This window comes from Juglans regia, chromosome 7 (genome assembly GCF_001411555.2).
Source record: "Juglans regia cultivar Chandler chromosome 7, Walnut 2.0, whole genome shotgun sequence".
NCBI classification, from domain to species: Eukaryota; Viridiplantae; Streptophyta; class Magnoliopsida; order Fagales; family Juglandaceae; genus Juglans; species Juglans regia.
The window spans coordinates 42,816,871-42,831,797 of record NC_049907.1 but is presented as its reverse complement, the minus strand read 5'-3'; the positions used below and the strand labels follow the sequence as shown (position 1 = coordinate 42,831,797).

At 35.3% G+C, this 14,927-nt stretch overlaps 2 long non-coding RNA genes across 5 annotated transcripts; both read right to left on the bottom strand.

Moving 5' to 3' along the window:
* Positions 1-414: 414 nt before the first annotated feature.
* Positions 415-4,280, bottom strand: LOC109005427. Of its 4 annotated transcripts, none has more exons than XR_001998466.2 (7): positions 3,853-4,280; positions 3,295-3,395; positions 2,437-2,628; positions 2,060-2,130; positions 1,810-1,858; positions 1,319-1,367; positions 415-757 (listed from the first exon to the last, which is right to left on the bottom strand). It is a non-coding gene; the product is annotated as an uncharacterized LOC109005427 (long non-coding RNA). The 4 variants fall into 4 exon arrangements; XR_001998464.2 differs by having other exon boundaries at positions 1,319-1,429; positions 2,437-2,618; XR_001998463.2 differs by having other exon boundaries at positions 2,437-2,618.
* A 4,052-nt stretch (positions 4,281-8,332) lies between these two features.
* On the bottom strand, positions 8,333-11,567 carry LOC109005416. Its single transcript, XR_001998462.2, has 2 exons — positions 11,238-11,567; positions 8,333-8,700 (listed from the first exon to the last, which is right to left on the bottom strand). It is a non-coding gene; the product is annotated as an uncharacterized LOC109005416 (long non-coding RNA).
* Positions 11,568-14,927: the final 3,360 nt, after the last annotated feature.

Sequence of the window (14,927 nt, the reverse complement as noted above, 5' to 3'; positions counted from 1 at the left end):
AAAACTAGATTCCTTAGATGTAGAACATGTGTTATTTAACAACTAGGCGGGAGCGACGTGCAAAACACGTTTGCCTAGTTTTATAAAATCGTTATCTTCTCTCCCTTCTTCCAACTCTTATTTTATATATTTTGAAGTTTCAAATGTATTGTAACAGAAGACATGATACAAGTTTTGATGCAATGATGACTTTTATGTTGACTAACAAATTCTTCAAGTAAAGATGAATCAAAAGTCATTTGTAGGTACTTTGTTTAGTGGCAATCACTTAAAACAAACACAATCAGGAGATACAGATGAATACATTCTCCAAGATACCCGCAAGGTTATTCAATTTTGAAAAATTTGAATACTATATGTTGTTCCAGGTCTCAACAACTTACTACCAAAAATAAATATATCCAAACATTCAAGTTGGTGAAGCTGAGACTACCACAATCCTTAACTAACAAGCATGGTTTTACAAGTGTATAACAAGAAAACCAACATCCAGAAAATAAAAGGCAAGATTAAGGCTATTAATGGTGTATTAAATAAGTCTCATGTAAGCATCTTCACTGTATCTTGCCCAATTTAGAAGAACAAATGTTCCCCAATTGTGACAGAAGTGAGACACTATTAGGGCCCATACATGTGGTTTTGACAAAATTAGTTCCCAATGTATTGTTTTAACAGGTTCCTTGGAAATGCTGTTGGAAAGGATCAATTTCTTCTCTTCAGACAACAGCTTAGGATCCTCAATAGGAAAACTATATGCCTGGAGGAACAATTTCAGAGGAAAATAAGTGGTGACATATGAGCATATATAGCTATATTAAGAGTGAGCAAATGAATCCAAAACCTCAATGCTCATAGACATATTTCCATAAATGCAGCAAACATATTACCTTACTTAGCCACACAGAAACCCAAACTATTCCTAGAGAATCAAATGAGTAGAAGACTGATGGTCAACCAAACTAGTGGATTAAAAATGGTGAACAGGTCAGGCCAGTGACTGATGCAAGGTACATCCCACTATACACCAATACTAATGATCTACTTCTCTCTGCTACTAGAACCCATTTTGACAGAATGTTATTCATGGTAGGCATAACAATACCATGAAACAGAACTAAATTGACAAAGCCATATCATGGGAATCTTAAATTATTCATGGGCATATTCAAGATAGGGAAAGTGTCATGATATATACACTATGGATGACTTCATGGAAACACATTTTAAGACAATAAACATGAAAAATCAGTAAAAGAAAGAAAGGAAGAGAAGCGAAGAGTTGAGAAGTCAAAAACACAAAAAGTTTCTAGAAAATCACCTGTAATGGGAGAAAATATTCAGAAGGAAACAAAGATGAACACCGAACACTGCCAAAAATGAACGCCGAACACTTTAATCAATTCTTCACCAACGAGCCAAAGCCCAGCACCTAAAACAACAATTATAACAAATGCAAAAAACACACGACCAACTCCTCAAACAAAAGGCCAAAAGGTATTAAATGGTTTGGTTTCACCTATGAAAATATCAGGCTGTATAGATGAGCAGCTTTTTTTTACATTTTTTTTTTTCAAAATTTAAAGATATAAAAGGCACAATTGCCAATATGCATGCACCCAACTTGCAGAAGAGAAAAGACATACAGAGAGCAGCGTATAGAGAAAAATCATAAAAATGGTGTACTGACACAAAAGTAATCCAGCTGCTGTTAGTGCATTAGAAACCCCAATAACATCACAATCTAACAACTTGCATAAGAGAAAAATCATACAAGACATCATATAAAGAAAAAGAATAAAAATGTTATACCAGCTGTGGTCAGCAACCAGAAATCCCAATAACATCACAATCTAACAACCTGGAGAAGAGAAAAAGCATTCAGAGACAGCAAAATTGTGCACAGACATAACTGGCAAAACATAAAGAAAAAAATAATAAACTCAAAACATCCTAACACTCAACGGATAAAGATGTGAAAAATAAAATGTGAAAAAGTAAAAACTGACTGAAGGACAAAAAAATCACTGTCAAAGCTGCTGCAGCAAGTTAAAGCACAAACCTTACCGATACCCATGAAAGCATGAACAACAAGGAAAGGCAATCCAAGTTTAGTAGCAATGGGAGTGAGAGCTGTAGCAATCGACCACCAAACTACATCAAACTATAGGAATTCATGAAGTTGAGGATAGGCAAGTAGATATGATCATCCCCTAACTTTCTTCAAATGTCAACAAAATATTTCTCTAAAATCTGTTTCAATAATTATGATGTAAAATAGCCTGCCTTCGGTAGCCCCTTAATGCATCCAATACTATGTCAGAAAGAGTTCAAATGTAAATGATAATATTTGATGTTTATGTTATGTAATATAAAATGAAAATGTTATAAATGTTTATGTTAATAATCAGTAACAGCAAGCCTATCTAGCTAATATACCTGCCACCATATTCAGATTATGTCGGTGAAGGCAATCACTTGTAATGCAAAAGTGTTGAGAAATGCCCAAATAATAGTCAGGCCTATGTACATGCATAAGAATAACCACTTTGGAGCAAGATATCCTCCATCCTTATTTGTTTCAGTGCATAATAAAATGATGCTCTTTAGTGTTTGTGATCCTGCATAAGCCTTCCAACAAGTTAAAAAGAAAATTAAAATTAAAATCTTAATGCAGTTTACCATAACAATTCAATGGTAATAATCCTTCTTTTTCTTTTTGGTTGAATCTCGATCGATCTAATTTAAATCAAAAGAGAAGATAAAAAAGCAGGACATAAAGAAGATCCAGTATGTTTCTCTTTTATATTTTTCCATAAAAGACAATGCAAATGGTCCATAAGTCAAAAAGGTATACATAATTAAGTTAATTAATCTATCAACCATGAAGCAAAAAAGTAAAGCATACCTGGATGAAGCAAAAATAAAATCACATCCAAGCGAAAAAGGAACAGATCTTAGCTATCGCAAATCCAACAAACCAGGTGAAGAACGAGACTTACCACCCAACCCCACACAAGACTTGCAGGACATGCATATTGAATGTTTGAACCATACAGTAGAGTAATCCTTGTAAGAATGATCATCGTGAAAACGATATTGCAAGTGTTTTGAACAAAGTCCACATCAAATTAAATGATAAAGGAAATTAAAAAAAAAAAATCGTCATCAACAAGAAAAAGTAGAGGATTTCATATAATCAAACAACGAGGAAAAAGAAAATATATACAATGAAACAAGAACATTGTGAAGGGAAACAAAAAACAGAGTAGTAGGAAATATTAAACAAAGAATAACCATTTATCTTTGGAGTTCTTGCTTGTAACCCAGCTCATTGAGCCGCTTCTCCTCGGGATCCATGGTTGGGATGAAGCAAAAAAGTAAAGCATATCCAGTCCCTGGATGAAGCAAAAACAAAATCACATCCAAGCAACTGCTCGAGCCAAGAAGTTTGGTCCATAATGACGAACGGAAATCCAACAAGTAGGTTTACACCCAACAAACAAAAAATGGAAAAGAAAAATCCAACAAGCAGAAAAATGAAAAAAAAAAAAAAAATACAAATTTTGAGTCGAAGAACAACAAGATTGGAAAGAATTTTCAAACGCTCTTCAGATTCACATCCCACAAAGAGAAGAGAGAGGATCCACACTAAAAACTAAAACATACCTAGAAGAATGAACAAGAAACTCACATCCTTCAGATTCCAAAAAATGGTCCATACCGACAAACAAAAATCCAACAAGCAAAAAAATAAAATAACAAAATCCACACAAAACGGGAAAAAAAAATCAAACCATCCTTCAAATTCACATCTCACAGAGTGAAAAGCAATAGAATCAACAAAAACCATACCCACACAGCACCAACAAGAAAAAAAGACCTTCGCTCTTAAAATCAAATCTTGAAAATCTCAGTAGTTTGAGAACCCCATGCGTTTCCTTTAAACCGTGCTCCGATTGGCTCCCAATTCGGTCGACCGCAAGATTGGCGGGTGAAACTTCTCCCAGTGGGGCACTTGTCGGACAATGGTTGCTAGAGAAGTTCGAAACGGCTACCCCTTTTATTCGGTTGAAAACTTGAAAAAAAAAAACAAAAAACAAAAAAAACCAAACAAAACCACCGGAAACTAAGGGCCGACGAGGAGAGGGAGGATAGGAAGAGGAAGAAGGAGCCGAAGCTCCCCTCCCCTTAGCTGAGCGAGCGAGTTTTTAGAGAGAAAGGGTCTAGTTTTCGACTTGGAGAGTTTGTAGAGGAAGAAGGAGCCAAGCGAGTTTCCAGAGAGTGAGTTGGTCTGGTTTTCGACTTTTAAAATTGAGAGAGATGCTATTAAACGGATGTTAACAGAATCAATTAAAATTATTGTAACTCCGTTAAAACAAGAATATGCGTTAAATAGCCACTTATATAATAATAGAGATATAGTATAAAATACACGTTGTACATTCAACAGGCATAACTTCTTATTTTACTAACTAAACACATGTATATATCATATCATAATTGTTAGTTATTCTCACTGGAAAACTTAAGATTTTGACCTATATTTGCCTATTTGCAGCTTCACAGGAATCATAGATATGTTTATAGGTGTATTTGTTGTTATTTTTTTTAATTAATAAGGTATCTGAAGTTATTTTTTCTCCAAGATACAAGTATTCTTTAATCCATTTCCAGTTCATTCCAAACTTTTTATGAATTTTATATTTATCAGAACTTGGCATTCAAACAGACTCGTTTCCACTCGATTAGTTATTACTTGTTGATGATTCCAAGCCATCTCCCCTGAGCACTTTGCGAGGACCTTTTTCCTCTTTCTTTGTTTCCAAGTAGGAAAATACTAGTTTGTCTGTGGGATTGACCGTTTATTTTTTAAATATTTTAAAAAATTATTACTAATAAATTTGTGTGTTTTTAAAATAATATTTTTTTAAAAAAATCAAAATAAACTAACGGTCATGCCAACAATAAGAGTTGGTCAGTACAGTAGCATGGCCCTTCCAAGAAACATAATTTTCACAAGTTCCAAGCTAACATATTAACAAGATAACCTTATAACAACACATAACAACATGAGAAAATGAATAAGATTAATGCATTATACAATTTTAAAGTGTACAAATTTCATATATTTATTTTGAAAATAAATAAAAATCACCATGAAAAATTAGATATTTCTATAAGGGCCTTAATTTCGTCATTTTTTCAAAGAGAATATATAAGATTTGACTACATAAATAATTTCCCATTAAACAATATTGGAAATCTCTGAGATGGAAGCTGGGGTTGAATAGATTTCAATCTAAATCATTCAAAAAGCTATGCCATAGTGAGAATCAATGGACTTTAGGTTAAGGATGAATGATGTAGGCTCCGTTTGAATGTGTCATCTCATTTTATCATTATAATTTTTTTAAATTTTTATAAATATAATAAGTAATTTAAAATTTTAAAATAATAATAATATTAAAAATTAATATTTTATTAAATTTTTAATTTTTATTTAAAATATTTAAAATTATCTCATCTCATCTCATCTCATCTCACTATTTAAACGGCAGCAACGTAAACTGTGTAGCATCATCCATGTTCGGATGGGACCATTATTCAGGAGTTACTATCCAGACAAATTCAGACGTGGTCCTTTTTATTGCCTTGGCTCGAAATGCCCACGTGATTTTCTGTCATGTCGTACGCAGATCACGTGCCACGCTTTAGATCCGGGCTCTCTTTCTTTACTTACCCCACAAATGGAGGTTGGAGGGCTTGACCTAATATTTATGGAAACCGGATTGCACATCATCTGGGCCCAACAATTCAAATACTGCCACTGCTATTAAAAAGCTTATTTTTTCTCACTGTCACATATTATTCATCAAACTCTTGATGTGAGTGGGAACTTGATGTTCCCTTCCACTCACTATCCGGGCATAGGATTTTTTTCCTGTTTTTGAAAACCATCCAAAGCTGTCGTATTAGAATGAGTGTTCAGATACATTCTGTAGATAGGTCAGATCTTCCGTTGTTGTAAGCATAAAACAAACAAAGTTCATAAAAGCCTAGAAAAAAAAAAATTGATAAAAACCAACAATTATTCAACTTTTACCCAACTACTTCATAAAATATTAATTTTTTTAGAATTTATTTGAATTTAATGTGTTTAAATTTTATAAAATAAATATTGTTTTATAATGGAATTGTGAAATAGTTGTGATTTAGTTATGCCTATCACTTCTCTAAAAAATAAATGAAACGAGAGCATGTGCCATAATCTTGAATGTCATATCTTAATAAAATTTATAAATTATAAAATTTTAGTAATTTGAGCGTACAATATAATAGTTTTTACAGTTTTTAAGTGCACAATGTAATGGAAGGTAAAAAAAATGAAATTTCGCCATTTTTATTAAACAAGTTTCTGGGGGTATAAATGGAGGTAAATTGCAGAAATAAAATCTATCAGAATAAGGGCTTGTTTCGATAGTGAGATGAGATGACATGATTTTAGATGAGTTGAATAAAATATTATTAGAATATAATTTTTTAATGTTATTATTATTTTGAGATTTGAAAATGTTAAATTATTTATTATATTTTGTATGAGAATTTGAAAAAGTTGTAATGATGAGATGAAATGGATTAAGAGTATTTCTGTATCCAAAGAGAGCCGAGATGATCCCCATTAGCTCGCAGCAAAAAAGGGGGGAAATTTAGTTTTTGTCCTATAAGTTTATAACCTTGAGAACACATTTAGTTTTGAATCTGGTTGTGAAGTGAACCAGCTGGAATGCAATGCTGGTTGCCGTCCCTAACCCTAAGCAAAGATCCGCAGGAGGATGATGATAGAGGAGGCTCGAGAGACCTCAGGTTCCTTGCAACAAGGATGGAAGCTAAGGACCTAGGTGGGAATAGTGAAAGAAAGATAAGGGAAAGAAGCGGGATAGAGGAATTGGTCGACTCATGAGGGAACTGATGAAATTCGGAAAAAACATGGAACCGGTCACTATACTTTTAGGGGGGACATGACAGCAACTTAAGATTCCAAGTACCATTGAAAAGACTAAAGGAATGGGGGAATGAGTATGTCCTGGATTCCCGGATTCATTCTCGACCTGATTCACTATGGAATTTTTGAAATAGAGTTGAGAACAATCCTTCTTTTGATTTGAAAAAGAGTGATTTTAGCAAGACAGAGAAGGAATGGCCAAGTTGCTTGTGGGATATGCTTTACTCGGATCAGGGTTTCGAACCTTACTGGTAATAAGAGGTGGGTTCTTCCTACAACCAAGAATTTTTTTGTGGAGGTCATAAGGCAGGAGATTGGGGCATTGGATCATTCTCAAGTACCTTTGCGGTGGGTGCTTTTGGCTCTGCCACCGAGGTTCACTTTTTTTAGTGTCGCTGCAGGGTGAGGGAGAGATGACTATATCTATCCCATCCCTTCTTTGGTTCAGTCTTTGGTAGTAGGTGCGATATTGAAAGAGTTCAGGGATGCCCATGTGTTACACAAAGTACTTATACATTACCTCAGTTGCCACTGTAGTTTGTATGTAGATTATACAGTGCATTTTAATATATATACAAGAGAAACGGGAGAAAGCCATCCAGCTTCGTGTAGCCCGTAGGTCTAGGGGTGGGCAGCGGGGCTTGGTCCCGATCGCCCTGCCCCCGCATGGGCGGGCGGGCTACCCCGCACCGCCTATGCAGGGGCGGGGGGCAGATTGACCCCTGCGGGGCCCTGCCCCACCCCCTGCTCCACACTCCTCCCATTTTTAATGTAAAAATTTATAATTTATAATATTTATATAAGTAATTTATATAAATATATTGTATATAAATATATACAATTTGTTAAAAATTTGAATTTAATTTCAAGTTAATGGATTACCTTGGCCTCCTAGGCCAACCATTATATAGGAGGTCAAGACAATACACATTGCTTAACTATCACTATTGTATTGCCTTGGCTTCCTATATAATGGTTGGCCTAGGAGGCCAAAACAATCCAAAATATATATAACTCTAATGAGTTTGTATTTTTTTTAATGTATAAATTTCAATTTATACTTTAAATTATGTTATAATTTGAGTCTAAAAAAATTTTTAGACAATGGGTTAAGCGGGGGGCCCCGCCCCCGCCTCCCGGGGGTAGGGAATGAAACCCCTCCACCCGCATTGTGCGGGGTGGGGGGCGGGAAGGGGGTGCCCCCGCCCCTCACCATGAGGGTAGCACCCCTACGTAGGTCCAAGGGCCTTCATTCATGCAAACCCCATCCGTCACCTCTCCCAAAAACACCACTCTACGCTTAAAAGCAAAAAACCAATGTAAAGTACATGAAGGTGAACCATGATATCGATTCTTGTGCATCTATCAGTTGTAAATTAATTGTTCTATAAAAGAAAATTTAATAATCGAATAGCTCATTTATTAAGAAAATTTACAACTAATATGGTCCTAATTGCACTTAGTTTACCCATGTAATGGTCGTAAGCATCTATTTTTACATCATATAAAGAATCTAAAGCTCAGTATGAGAGAGAGCTAAGTCTGTAATCAGTAATATTGTGTTTTTAAGAATAGAAGCTTGAGGAAAGGGACACGTGCCTTTGCAATATACCAATTGTCTTTGGGTACCATAACAAAAGATTGCCACGACTTATCTTCCGCTTGTCCAGGTGAGTTACCCAGTTTTCTGAATAGATCTGCATCATAATTTGACAAAGATTAATATCAAACTTGCTAGTTTTGCATAAAAAAGATTAGGAAAACAAACTCTAATTCAAAAAGTTAATGATGGCAGAAAGTTAAGATCATAAAAAGGAGACTCGAGCTCTATGAATCTGTTGTATGACCACCTACAAATTGGCCATACCGAATTAGAGTTTATGTCGTTAGAGGCAGTGTGTCATGAAGACAATAATCATCTAAATGAAGCAACAGAACTTGGAAATGGTTCTAATGGAATTGAAAACTAATTCTTATTGCATTCTTTCATACACTCGTATAATGTTTCTTAAACATAAGTTTCTTAAGAAGGTTACCAGGTCCGTTTATAGAGAAAACAGTATTCCACCAGCCAGTGTGTCTGGTCAAAAGCTCAAGCAACAAACACTTCTTAGGTCAACAATGTCAGATACAACAATGGACCTTATTATTCGCAATAGATTGTTCAAAACATGCATCACGTATTAAAGTTCATTTCTCTTTTCCACAAGAGAAAAAAAATTCCAGGTAATGAGAAGTGGTAATCAGAGCCAACATAACTGGAAATAATAAGCTATCAGGATTATACTGATATGCTACAACTTGTAAAATTAGATATTCAGAAGTACCAGAGTCCATTTTCAGATTCTTTGATCTCCAAAGAGGCAGTGGACAAACTTGGAATACAATTAAACGTTGACATTTATATGAGTCTCAAGGTGTTTACTAAAACAACCTCCCGACAGTATACCAATTGCAATTTTTTTTTTTTTTTATAAGTGTATACCAATTGCAATTATCAAGAGGTAATTGATGAATGATAAGAGCTTCATTGCCAATCAAGAAGTTTCAGTGAATCAAGCCTCATACTTAGCTGGTCATTACAGGTTTGGAAGTTGGCTGATTTCATCCGTATACCAATGCTCTGTTCCATGATCTATCCATTACAGGAAAGAAAATATTGAAAGACTGACTCTGCAAAATTACATGCAGACACCACACAGTGGTTTTCTGAATGCAACAGAGACTTGATCTCATGTATTTAAATACCCCATATTCAGAATCTGAATATAGATGCCAATTCTTTAGTTCTTCCTGCGAATTAAAATTGAATATGTATGTAGGAGGCATCAAGTCTTCAGCATTCCACAAGAGAGCTATAGATTGATTTTGCACAAAAACGAAAACAAAAGACTCATAAATAGCGATCACACATATATCGTGTGTGACAATGAGATTAGACAAAAAATACCTCCAACTATCATAATACGCTTATATAGTGCATGGATTCCAGCATTTACAGAATGTAGCTAACCCTTACATTCTAAGGCATATGGAACAGGAAAAATTGGTACTGCATCATGAAGACAAAGAAGACCCCACAAACATTGCTACAGCACGTGCAGTCTAAAAAGAAGCTTGAGATGATGGTAATCATGTTCACAGTGCTCTAAATCTACACCTCAAGTTCCCCTAAAATGCAAACAAAAATCAAGTCTTTGGGAATTGTCTTCTTGCATGGAAAAAGAAATCAGAAAAAGGAAAAAGCTCTCGTTGGATTTATCCTACACCAATGATTCGATACCTCTGGCCCTGTGGGGTAGAATTGAACATCCCATTATATAACATGGTCACATTTTTTTGTGTCTAACTTTTTAAATACTATACACATGAACATGAACATGTGCATACATATATATGCATGTAAATGAAATCATGGCAAATACCAAATACACCAGAAAAGTATTGGGGCATCACAGCACAATTGTGCAGGCTCGAGCCACAAGAGTGGCCACTTAACGCAAATGCTTAAGGATAAGACCATATCCAAATCACCCTTCCAAGGACCCCACTTAGATGGGACCAGTAGGTAAGGATCCTATAAAATTGCAGCATTTCATTTAATATGAAAGTGTTATATATACCATCAACCAGTTGAATACTTGGTTTGGTTTCATATATTGGATCATTTTACAAGACAAATTTGTAACTCAAAATGACTTCATCCATTCGATTTCCAAAAGGCATACAAGTTTCCAAATGCACTCTTAAAGAAATGAAGTACGATCAACCATTCTAACCAAATGTAAAAGTCATCACATCCATAAGAACATGGACTAAAACTTACGAAATAAGACTATATCACCATGTAAGGTGGAATCATGGTTGCCCATTTGATTCCCACGTGCGTATAACTTAAGCAAACTCTTCGCCGGGGGGGGGGGGGGGGGTCCGAGGCCAGGAATACCCGTTAATATCACACAACTTGTGGAGAATAATATTCAAAGCAATTGCTCGTGTGCTTCTTGGTAATGATAAAACCAATGACCATTTTTCCAACCAAAACAGCGATAAAACATAGTCAACTATAAAGTGTTGTAAAAAATGTCGTGTGTAATTCATTTTCCTTTTCCGATAAGGCAGCCACGAATAAGTCTGATACACGATCAACTTCAACTGGGAACATATTGGATTAAATATGAACTATAATATAAGCTAAATTTCGATTTAGAGAGAGAGAGAGAGAGAGGATTACCTATGTCGTTTGCATTACGTCACCGCCACCGCCACCGCCACCCTGTCCCTGGAGAACCAGAATACTGCGTCTGTCACCGCTCATCGTCAGGCTACGCATAAGCACTCTCCTACATTTGGCAAAGAAGATGCTTCGAGTCTCCCCCAAGGACCATGGTCCCTTCTCGCAACTTGGTCGCTAATTTTCCAATGGGCTGTTCAAGTTGGGGCTCAGATTCTCTGAAGAATTGAAACGCCTTTTTGGTGGATTCAACAGGCCGGTTAGTAGATCCCAATTCCGAAGGCGGTGGCCTATTCGGCATAATTTTCGATCTCTAAAATGGAAGTCTGAAATTTGAAATCCCTCGTGTATAAGAAAAAAAAAAAAGAAAAAAAAAAGGCAATTAGAGTAATTTCCTTAAATGTGAACTCCCTCGAAAAAATATTTTGAAGTTGGGTCTCGAGTTGGAGAGGGGAAGTAGGAAATTTACAAATTCACTTGATTTCATTTTATCTCTTTTATAATAAAAATAATTTTATTATATGACGTCTCACTTTAAATTACGTTAATTTATAAATTTATTTTAATAAATTCTTTTTATAACTAAAACACTTTTCAAAAAGTAATAAACGATACACAACATGTCTCTCTCTCCCTTTTTTTGTTTTGTTTTTCAAGTATAAGTAGTATCTTTCATTTACTATCAAACAATACTAGTCATTACAGTATTTCTCCCTTAACACAAAATTCATAACCTGCAAAGGACCCTCTTCTATCCACATGTATTCTTCATTACAATTGAGTGCCAATTTAGCAAGTAAATGAGTTGTATTATTAGCCTCTCTATAAGTAAAAATAACCAATCAATTCGAGTTGTCAGCAAGTAATCTTCTAATATCATCAATCAAGAATTCATAATCTGCCCATATCTCTTCCTTACTATTAGTGTCCTTGACTATCAACTGTGAATCTCCCTTCAGAACAACACTGGAAAGACCCAACTTTAGGCATAAGACCATGGCTCGTCTCAATACATGCGCTTCAACCATTACAAGCTTCATGACAACATCTATTTTGAATAGAAATAGACTAAAATGTCCCCTTCTAAATTTATGATGATGACTCCAATTCCCACCTTTTTGTTTTTCACATCAAGGGCTGCAGTCCAGTTTACTTTACTAGCCATAGTAGTAGGTCTTTGCCACTAAAGCACATTCTTATCAACATGAACTTTTGTTGCTATAAACTCATCCTTGCTCTACTTGACAGCACTTAACACTTTTCTCGGATTCTAAAATTTCTTATAAAAAATCAGTGAGTTCATTCTCAACCGAATTTGCCTCATGGTACAAGCCACCAGATCTACCTCCTCTTCTTCCAACCACAGATTCAGCTTTTGTCATAAGTCCATAGAATCCACTTCTGTGTTAGCCCATTTATGGATTGGGCTGTCATGTTCTGCGCATACATCCGAGGCTACTGGACAGCACCACAGAATAGTGGTCTCCACTTCTCTCTCACAAATTGGACATAGGTTGGTATCAATGATGTGCTTCTTGAATAGGTTCAATCTTGTGGGGATTAAATCATGACAAGCCTTTCAAATGAATTGTTTCACCACCTAGGGATGCTACTCGCACCATACGGTGCGGGGACACCCCCTCCTCGCCCCCTACCCCACATGGGACAGGGGTGAGGTTTTCTTCCCCGGCACCCACCCCCGCACGATGGGGGCGGGGTACCCCATCTGAGTATCAGGGTGCAGGGGCAAATACCCTCCCCAAAAAAAAAAAAAAGCCATGGGCCCAACAATTAAAAAATATATATAATTTTTTTAATATGAATAAATTGAATTTACAATAAAAAAAAATACAAATTAAGATAAAAAAAGATTAAAGAAGTACTACTAATACTCTTAAATCCTAACTCCTAAGCTATTGCAATTTACAATACTAGAATTTATAATTAAATTATAATAACTAAACTATTACAACAATACAAATTAAGAGAAAACAATTACAAAATTACAAACATAAAAGGGACATTGTGATTGTATCAACATTACAAAGAATTGAATATAGAAAATCTAAATACAATTGTCAATTGAACATAAATGATAAAAGTGACAATGGAGAACTTTGAACTTTGACTTTGACATTTGTGACGGGTGGCCAAGGTGGAAATAGAATTTAGTACTGCCTGCTGTGAGTTGTGAGATCATAAAATTTGAAATATTAACAATTGAATATGAAGATAAATTAGAATTATAAACAAGAAACAAATTAAAAAATTACAAATTAAAACCTGACTAACCAATATGAAATGGGAATTAAGATGTGACATTGAGAATATATCATTTGAATTTCGGCTTGGAATTATCATTGAGCTTGAGGTGCGCATATAACAGAAATTATAAAAACAATTAGATACCAAAAATTATATAAATATGAAAAAAATTAAGGGACAATACAAATTGTACAAACCTATGGCAAATGGCAATGGTGGGTCGGGATCCAATATGGTGATGTCATACTACAGCAGAGGTAGACGTCGTATCATCTATGGCTACAACAATTAAATTAAAAATTAATACTGATGAAATGAATATAAATAAAATAAATCAAAATAATAATATGAAATCAACGATCACCACCTCCTCCTCGTCGGCCTTATTAAAGTTAAGAACATTTGGAACATGAATTTGATTCTCATTGATCTAATTCTACGTGCAAATCAATGTCTCTACAATGGTATGGGACAAAGAACTCCAGAATGAATCCAATATTCGTCCTCCAGTACTAAAGGCCAATTGTGAGACTACGGTGCTAATAGAGATTACCAAAATACTGCAGGTTATCTCTCCAAGAATAGGATACTTTACCGCATTGGTCTTCCACCAAGCTAATATATCAAACACTTCCGTATATCGGAGAAGATCCCTTACCAAATATCGGTCTACCTTTAACTTCGTATCTGTAGATTGACAAACTAGTTGGGGGTTCTGTGAGAGGCTTTTGGCCCACACCAATGTACGTTTTTTTTCCCTGACTTCTAAAGGTGTAGACGTAGGTGCGTTACCATCCCTGATCACAGTAAATTCATCAAACAATCTATCGAGGGTGTCTTTAAGCAAGCCCCCAATAAGCTCAACCCATGCGGCCCCGTGCACAAGTCCCAAACCATATACCATGCCATCAATCTTGAGCTGGGGGTCAAGAACAACAACTAAATATAACAAAATATTTTGTCTACTTAAATCTCTTAAATACTTATCATATTTGACCCTTATCATCAATGTCATTTCTCGCATCCTAGTATAGTCACTCATATACATCTCATCCAATTCTTCTTTCACCCTACATATTTATTGAGTGAACTCATTTGATCTAGGTACAAAGAACTAGATATTTTCAATGTCACATCATAAAAAAGCCTTAAAAAATCTGCAAAGATAACAATCACCTCCTAATCATTATCAATAGGCTTTTCCAATCCCTTGTTCTCATCAAAATATTTGACATATTGGATGTCTTCATTGTCCAATAATTCAAAAGCCGCCTAATATTCTTGGGTTGCCTCCAACACCAAGAAGGTTGAGTTCCATCTTGTAAGAACATTAGTAAAAATGCCATTCTTGGATGTTATGCCCGCATTCATTGCAGCAACTTTGAATTTCTCTAATCTAGTAGGAGAAGATCTCACAAATCTCAC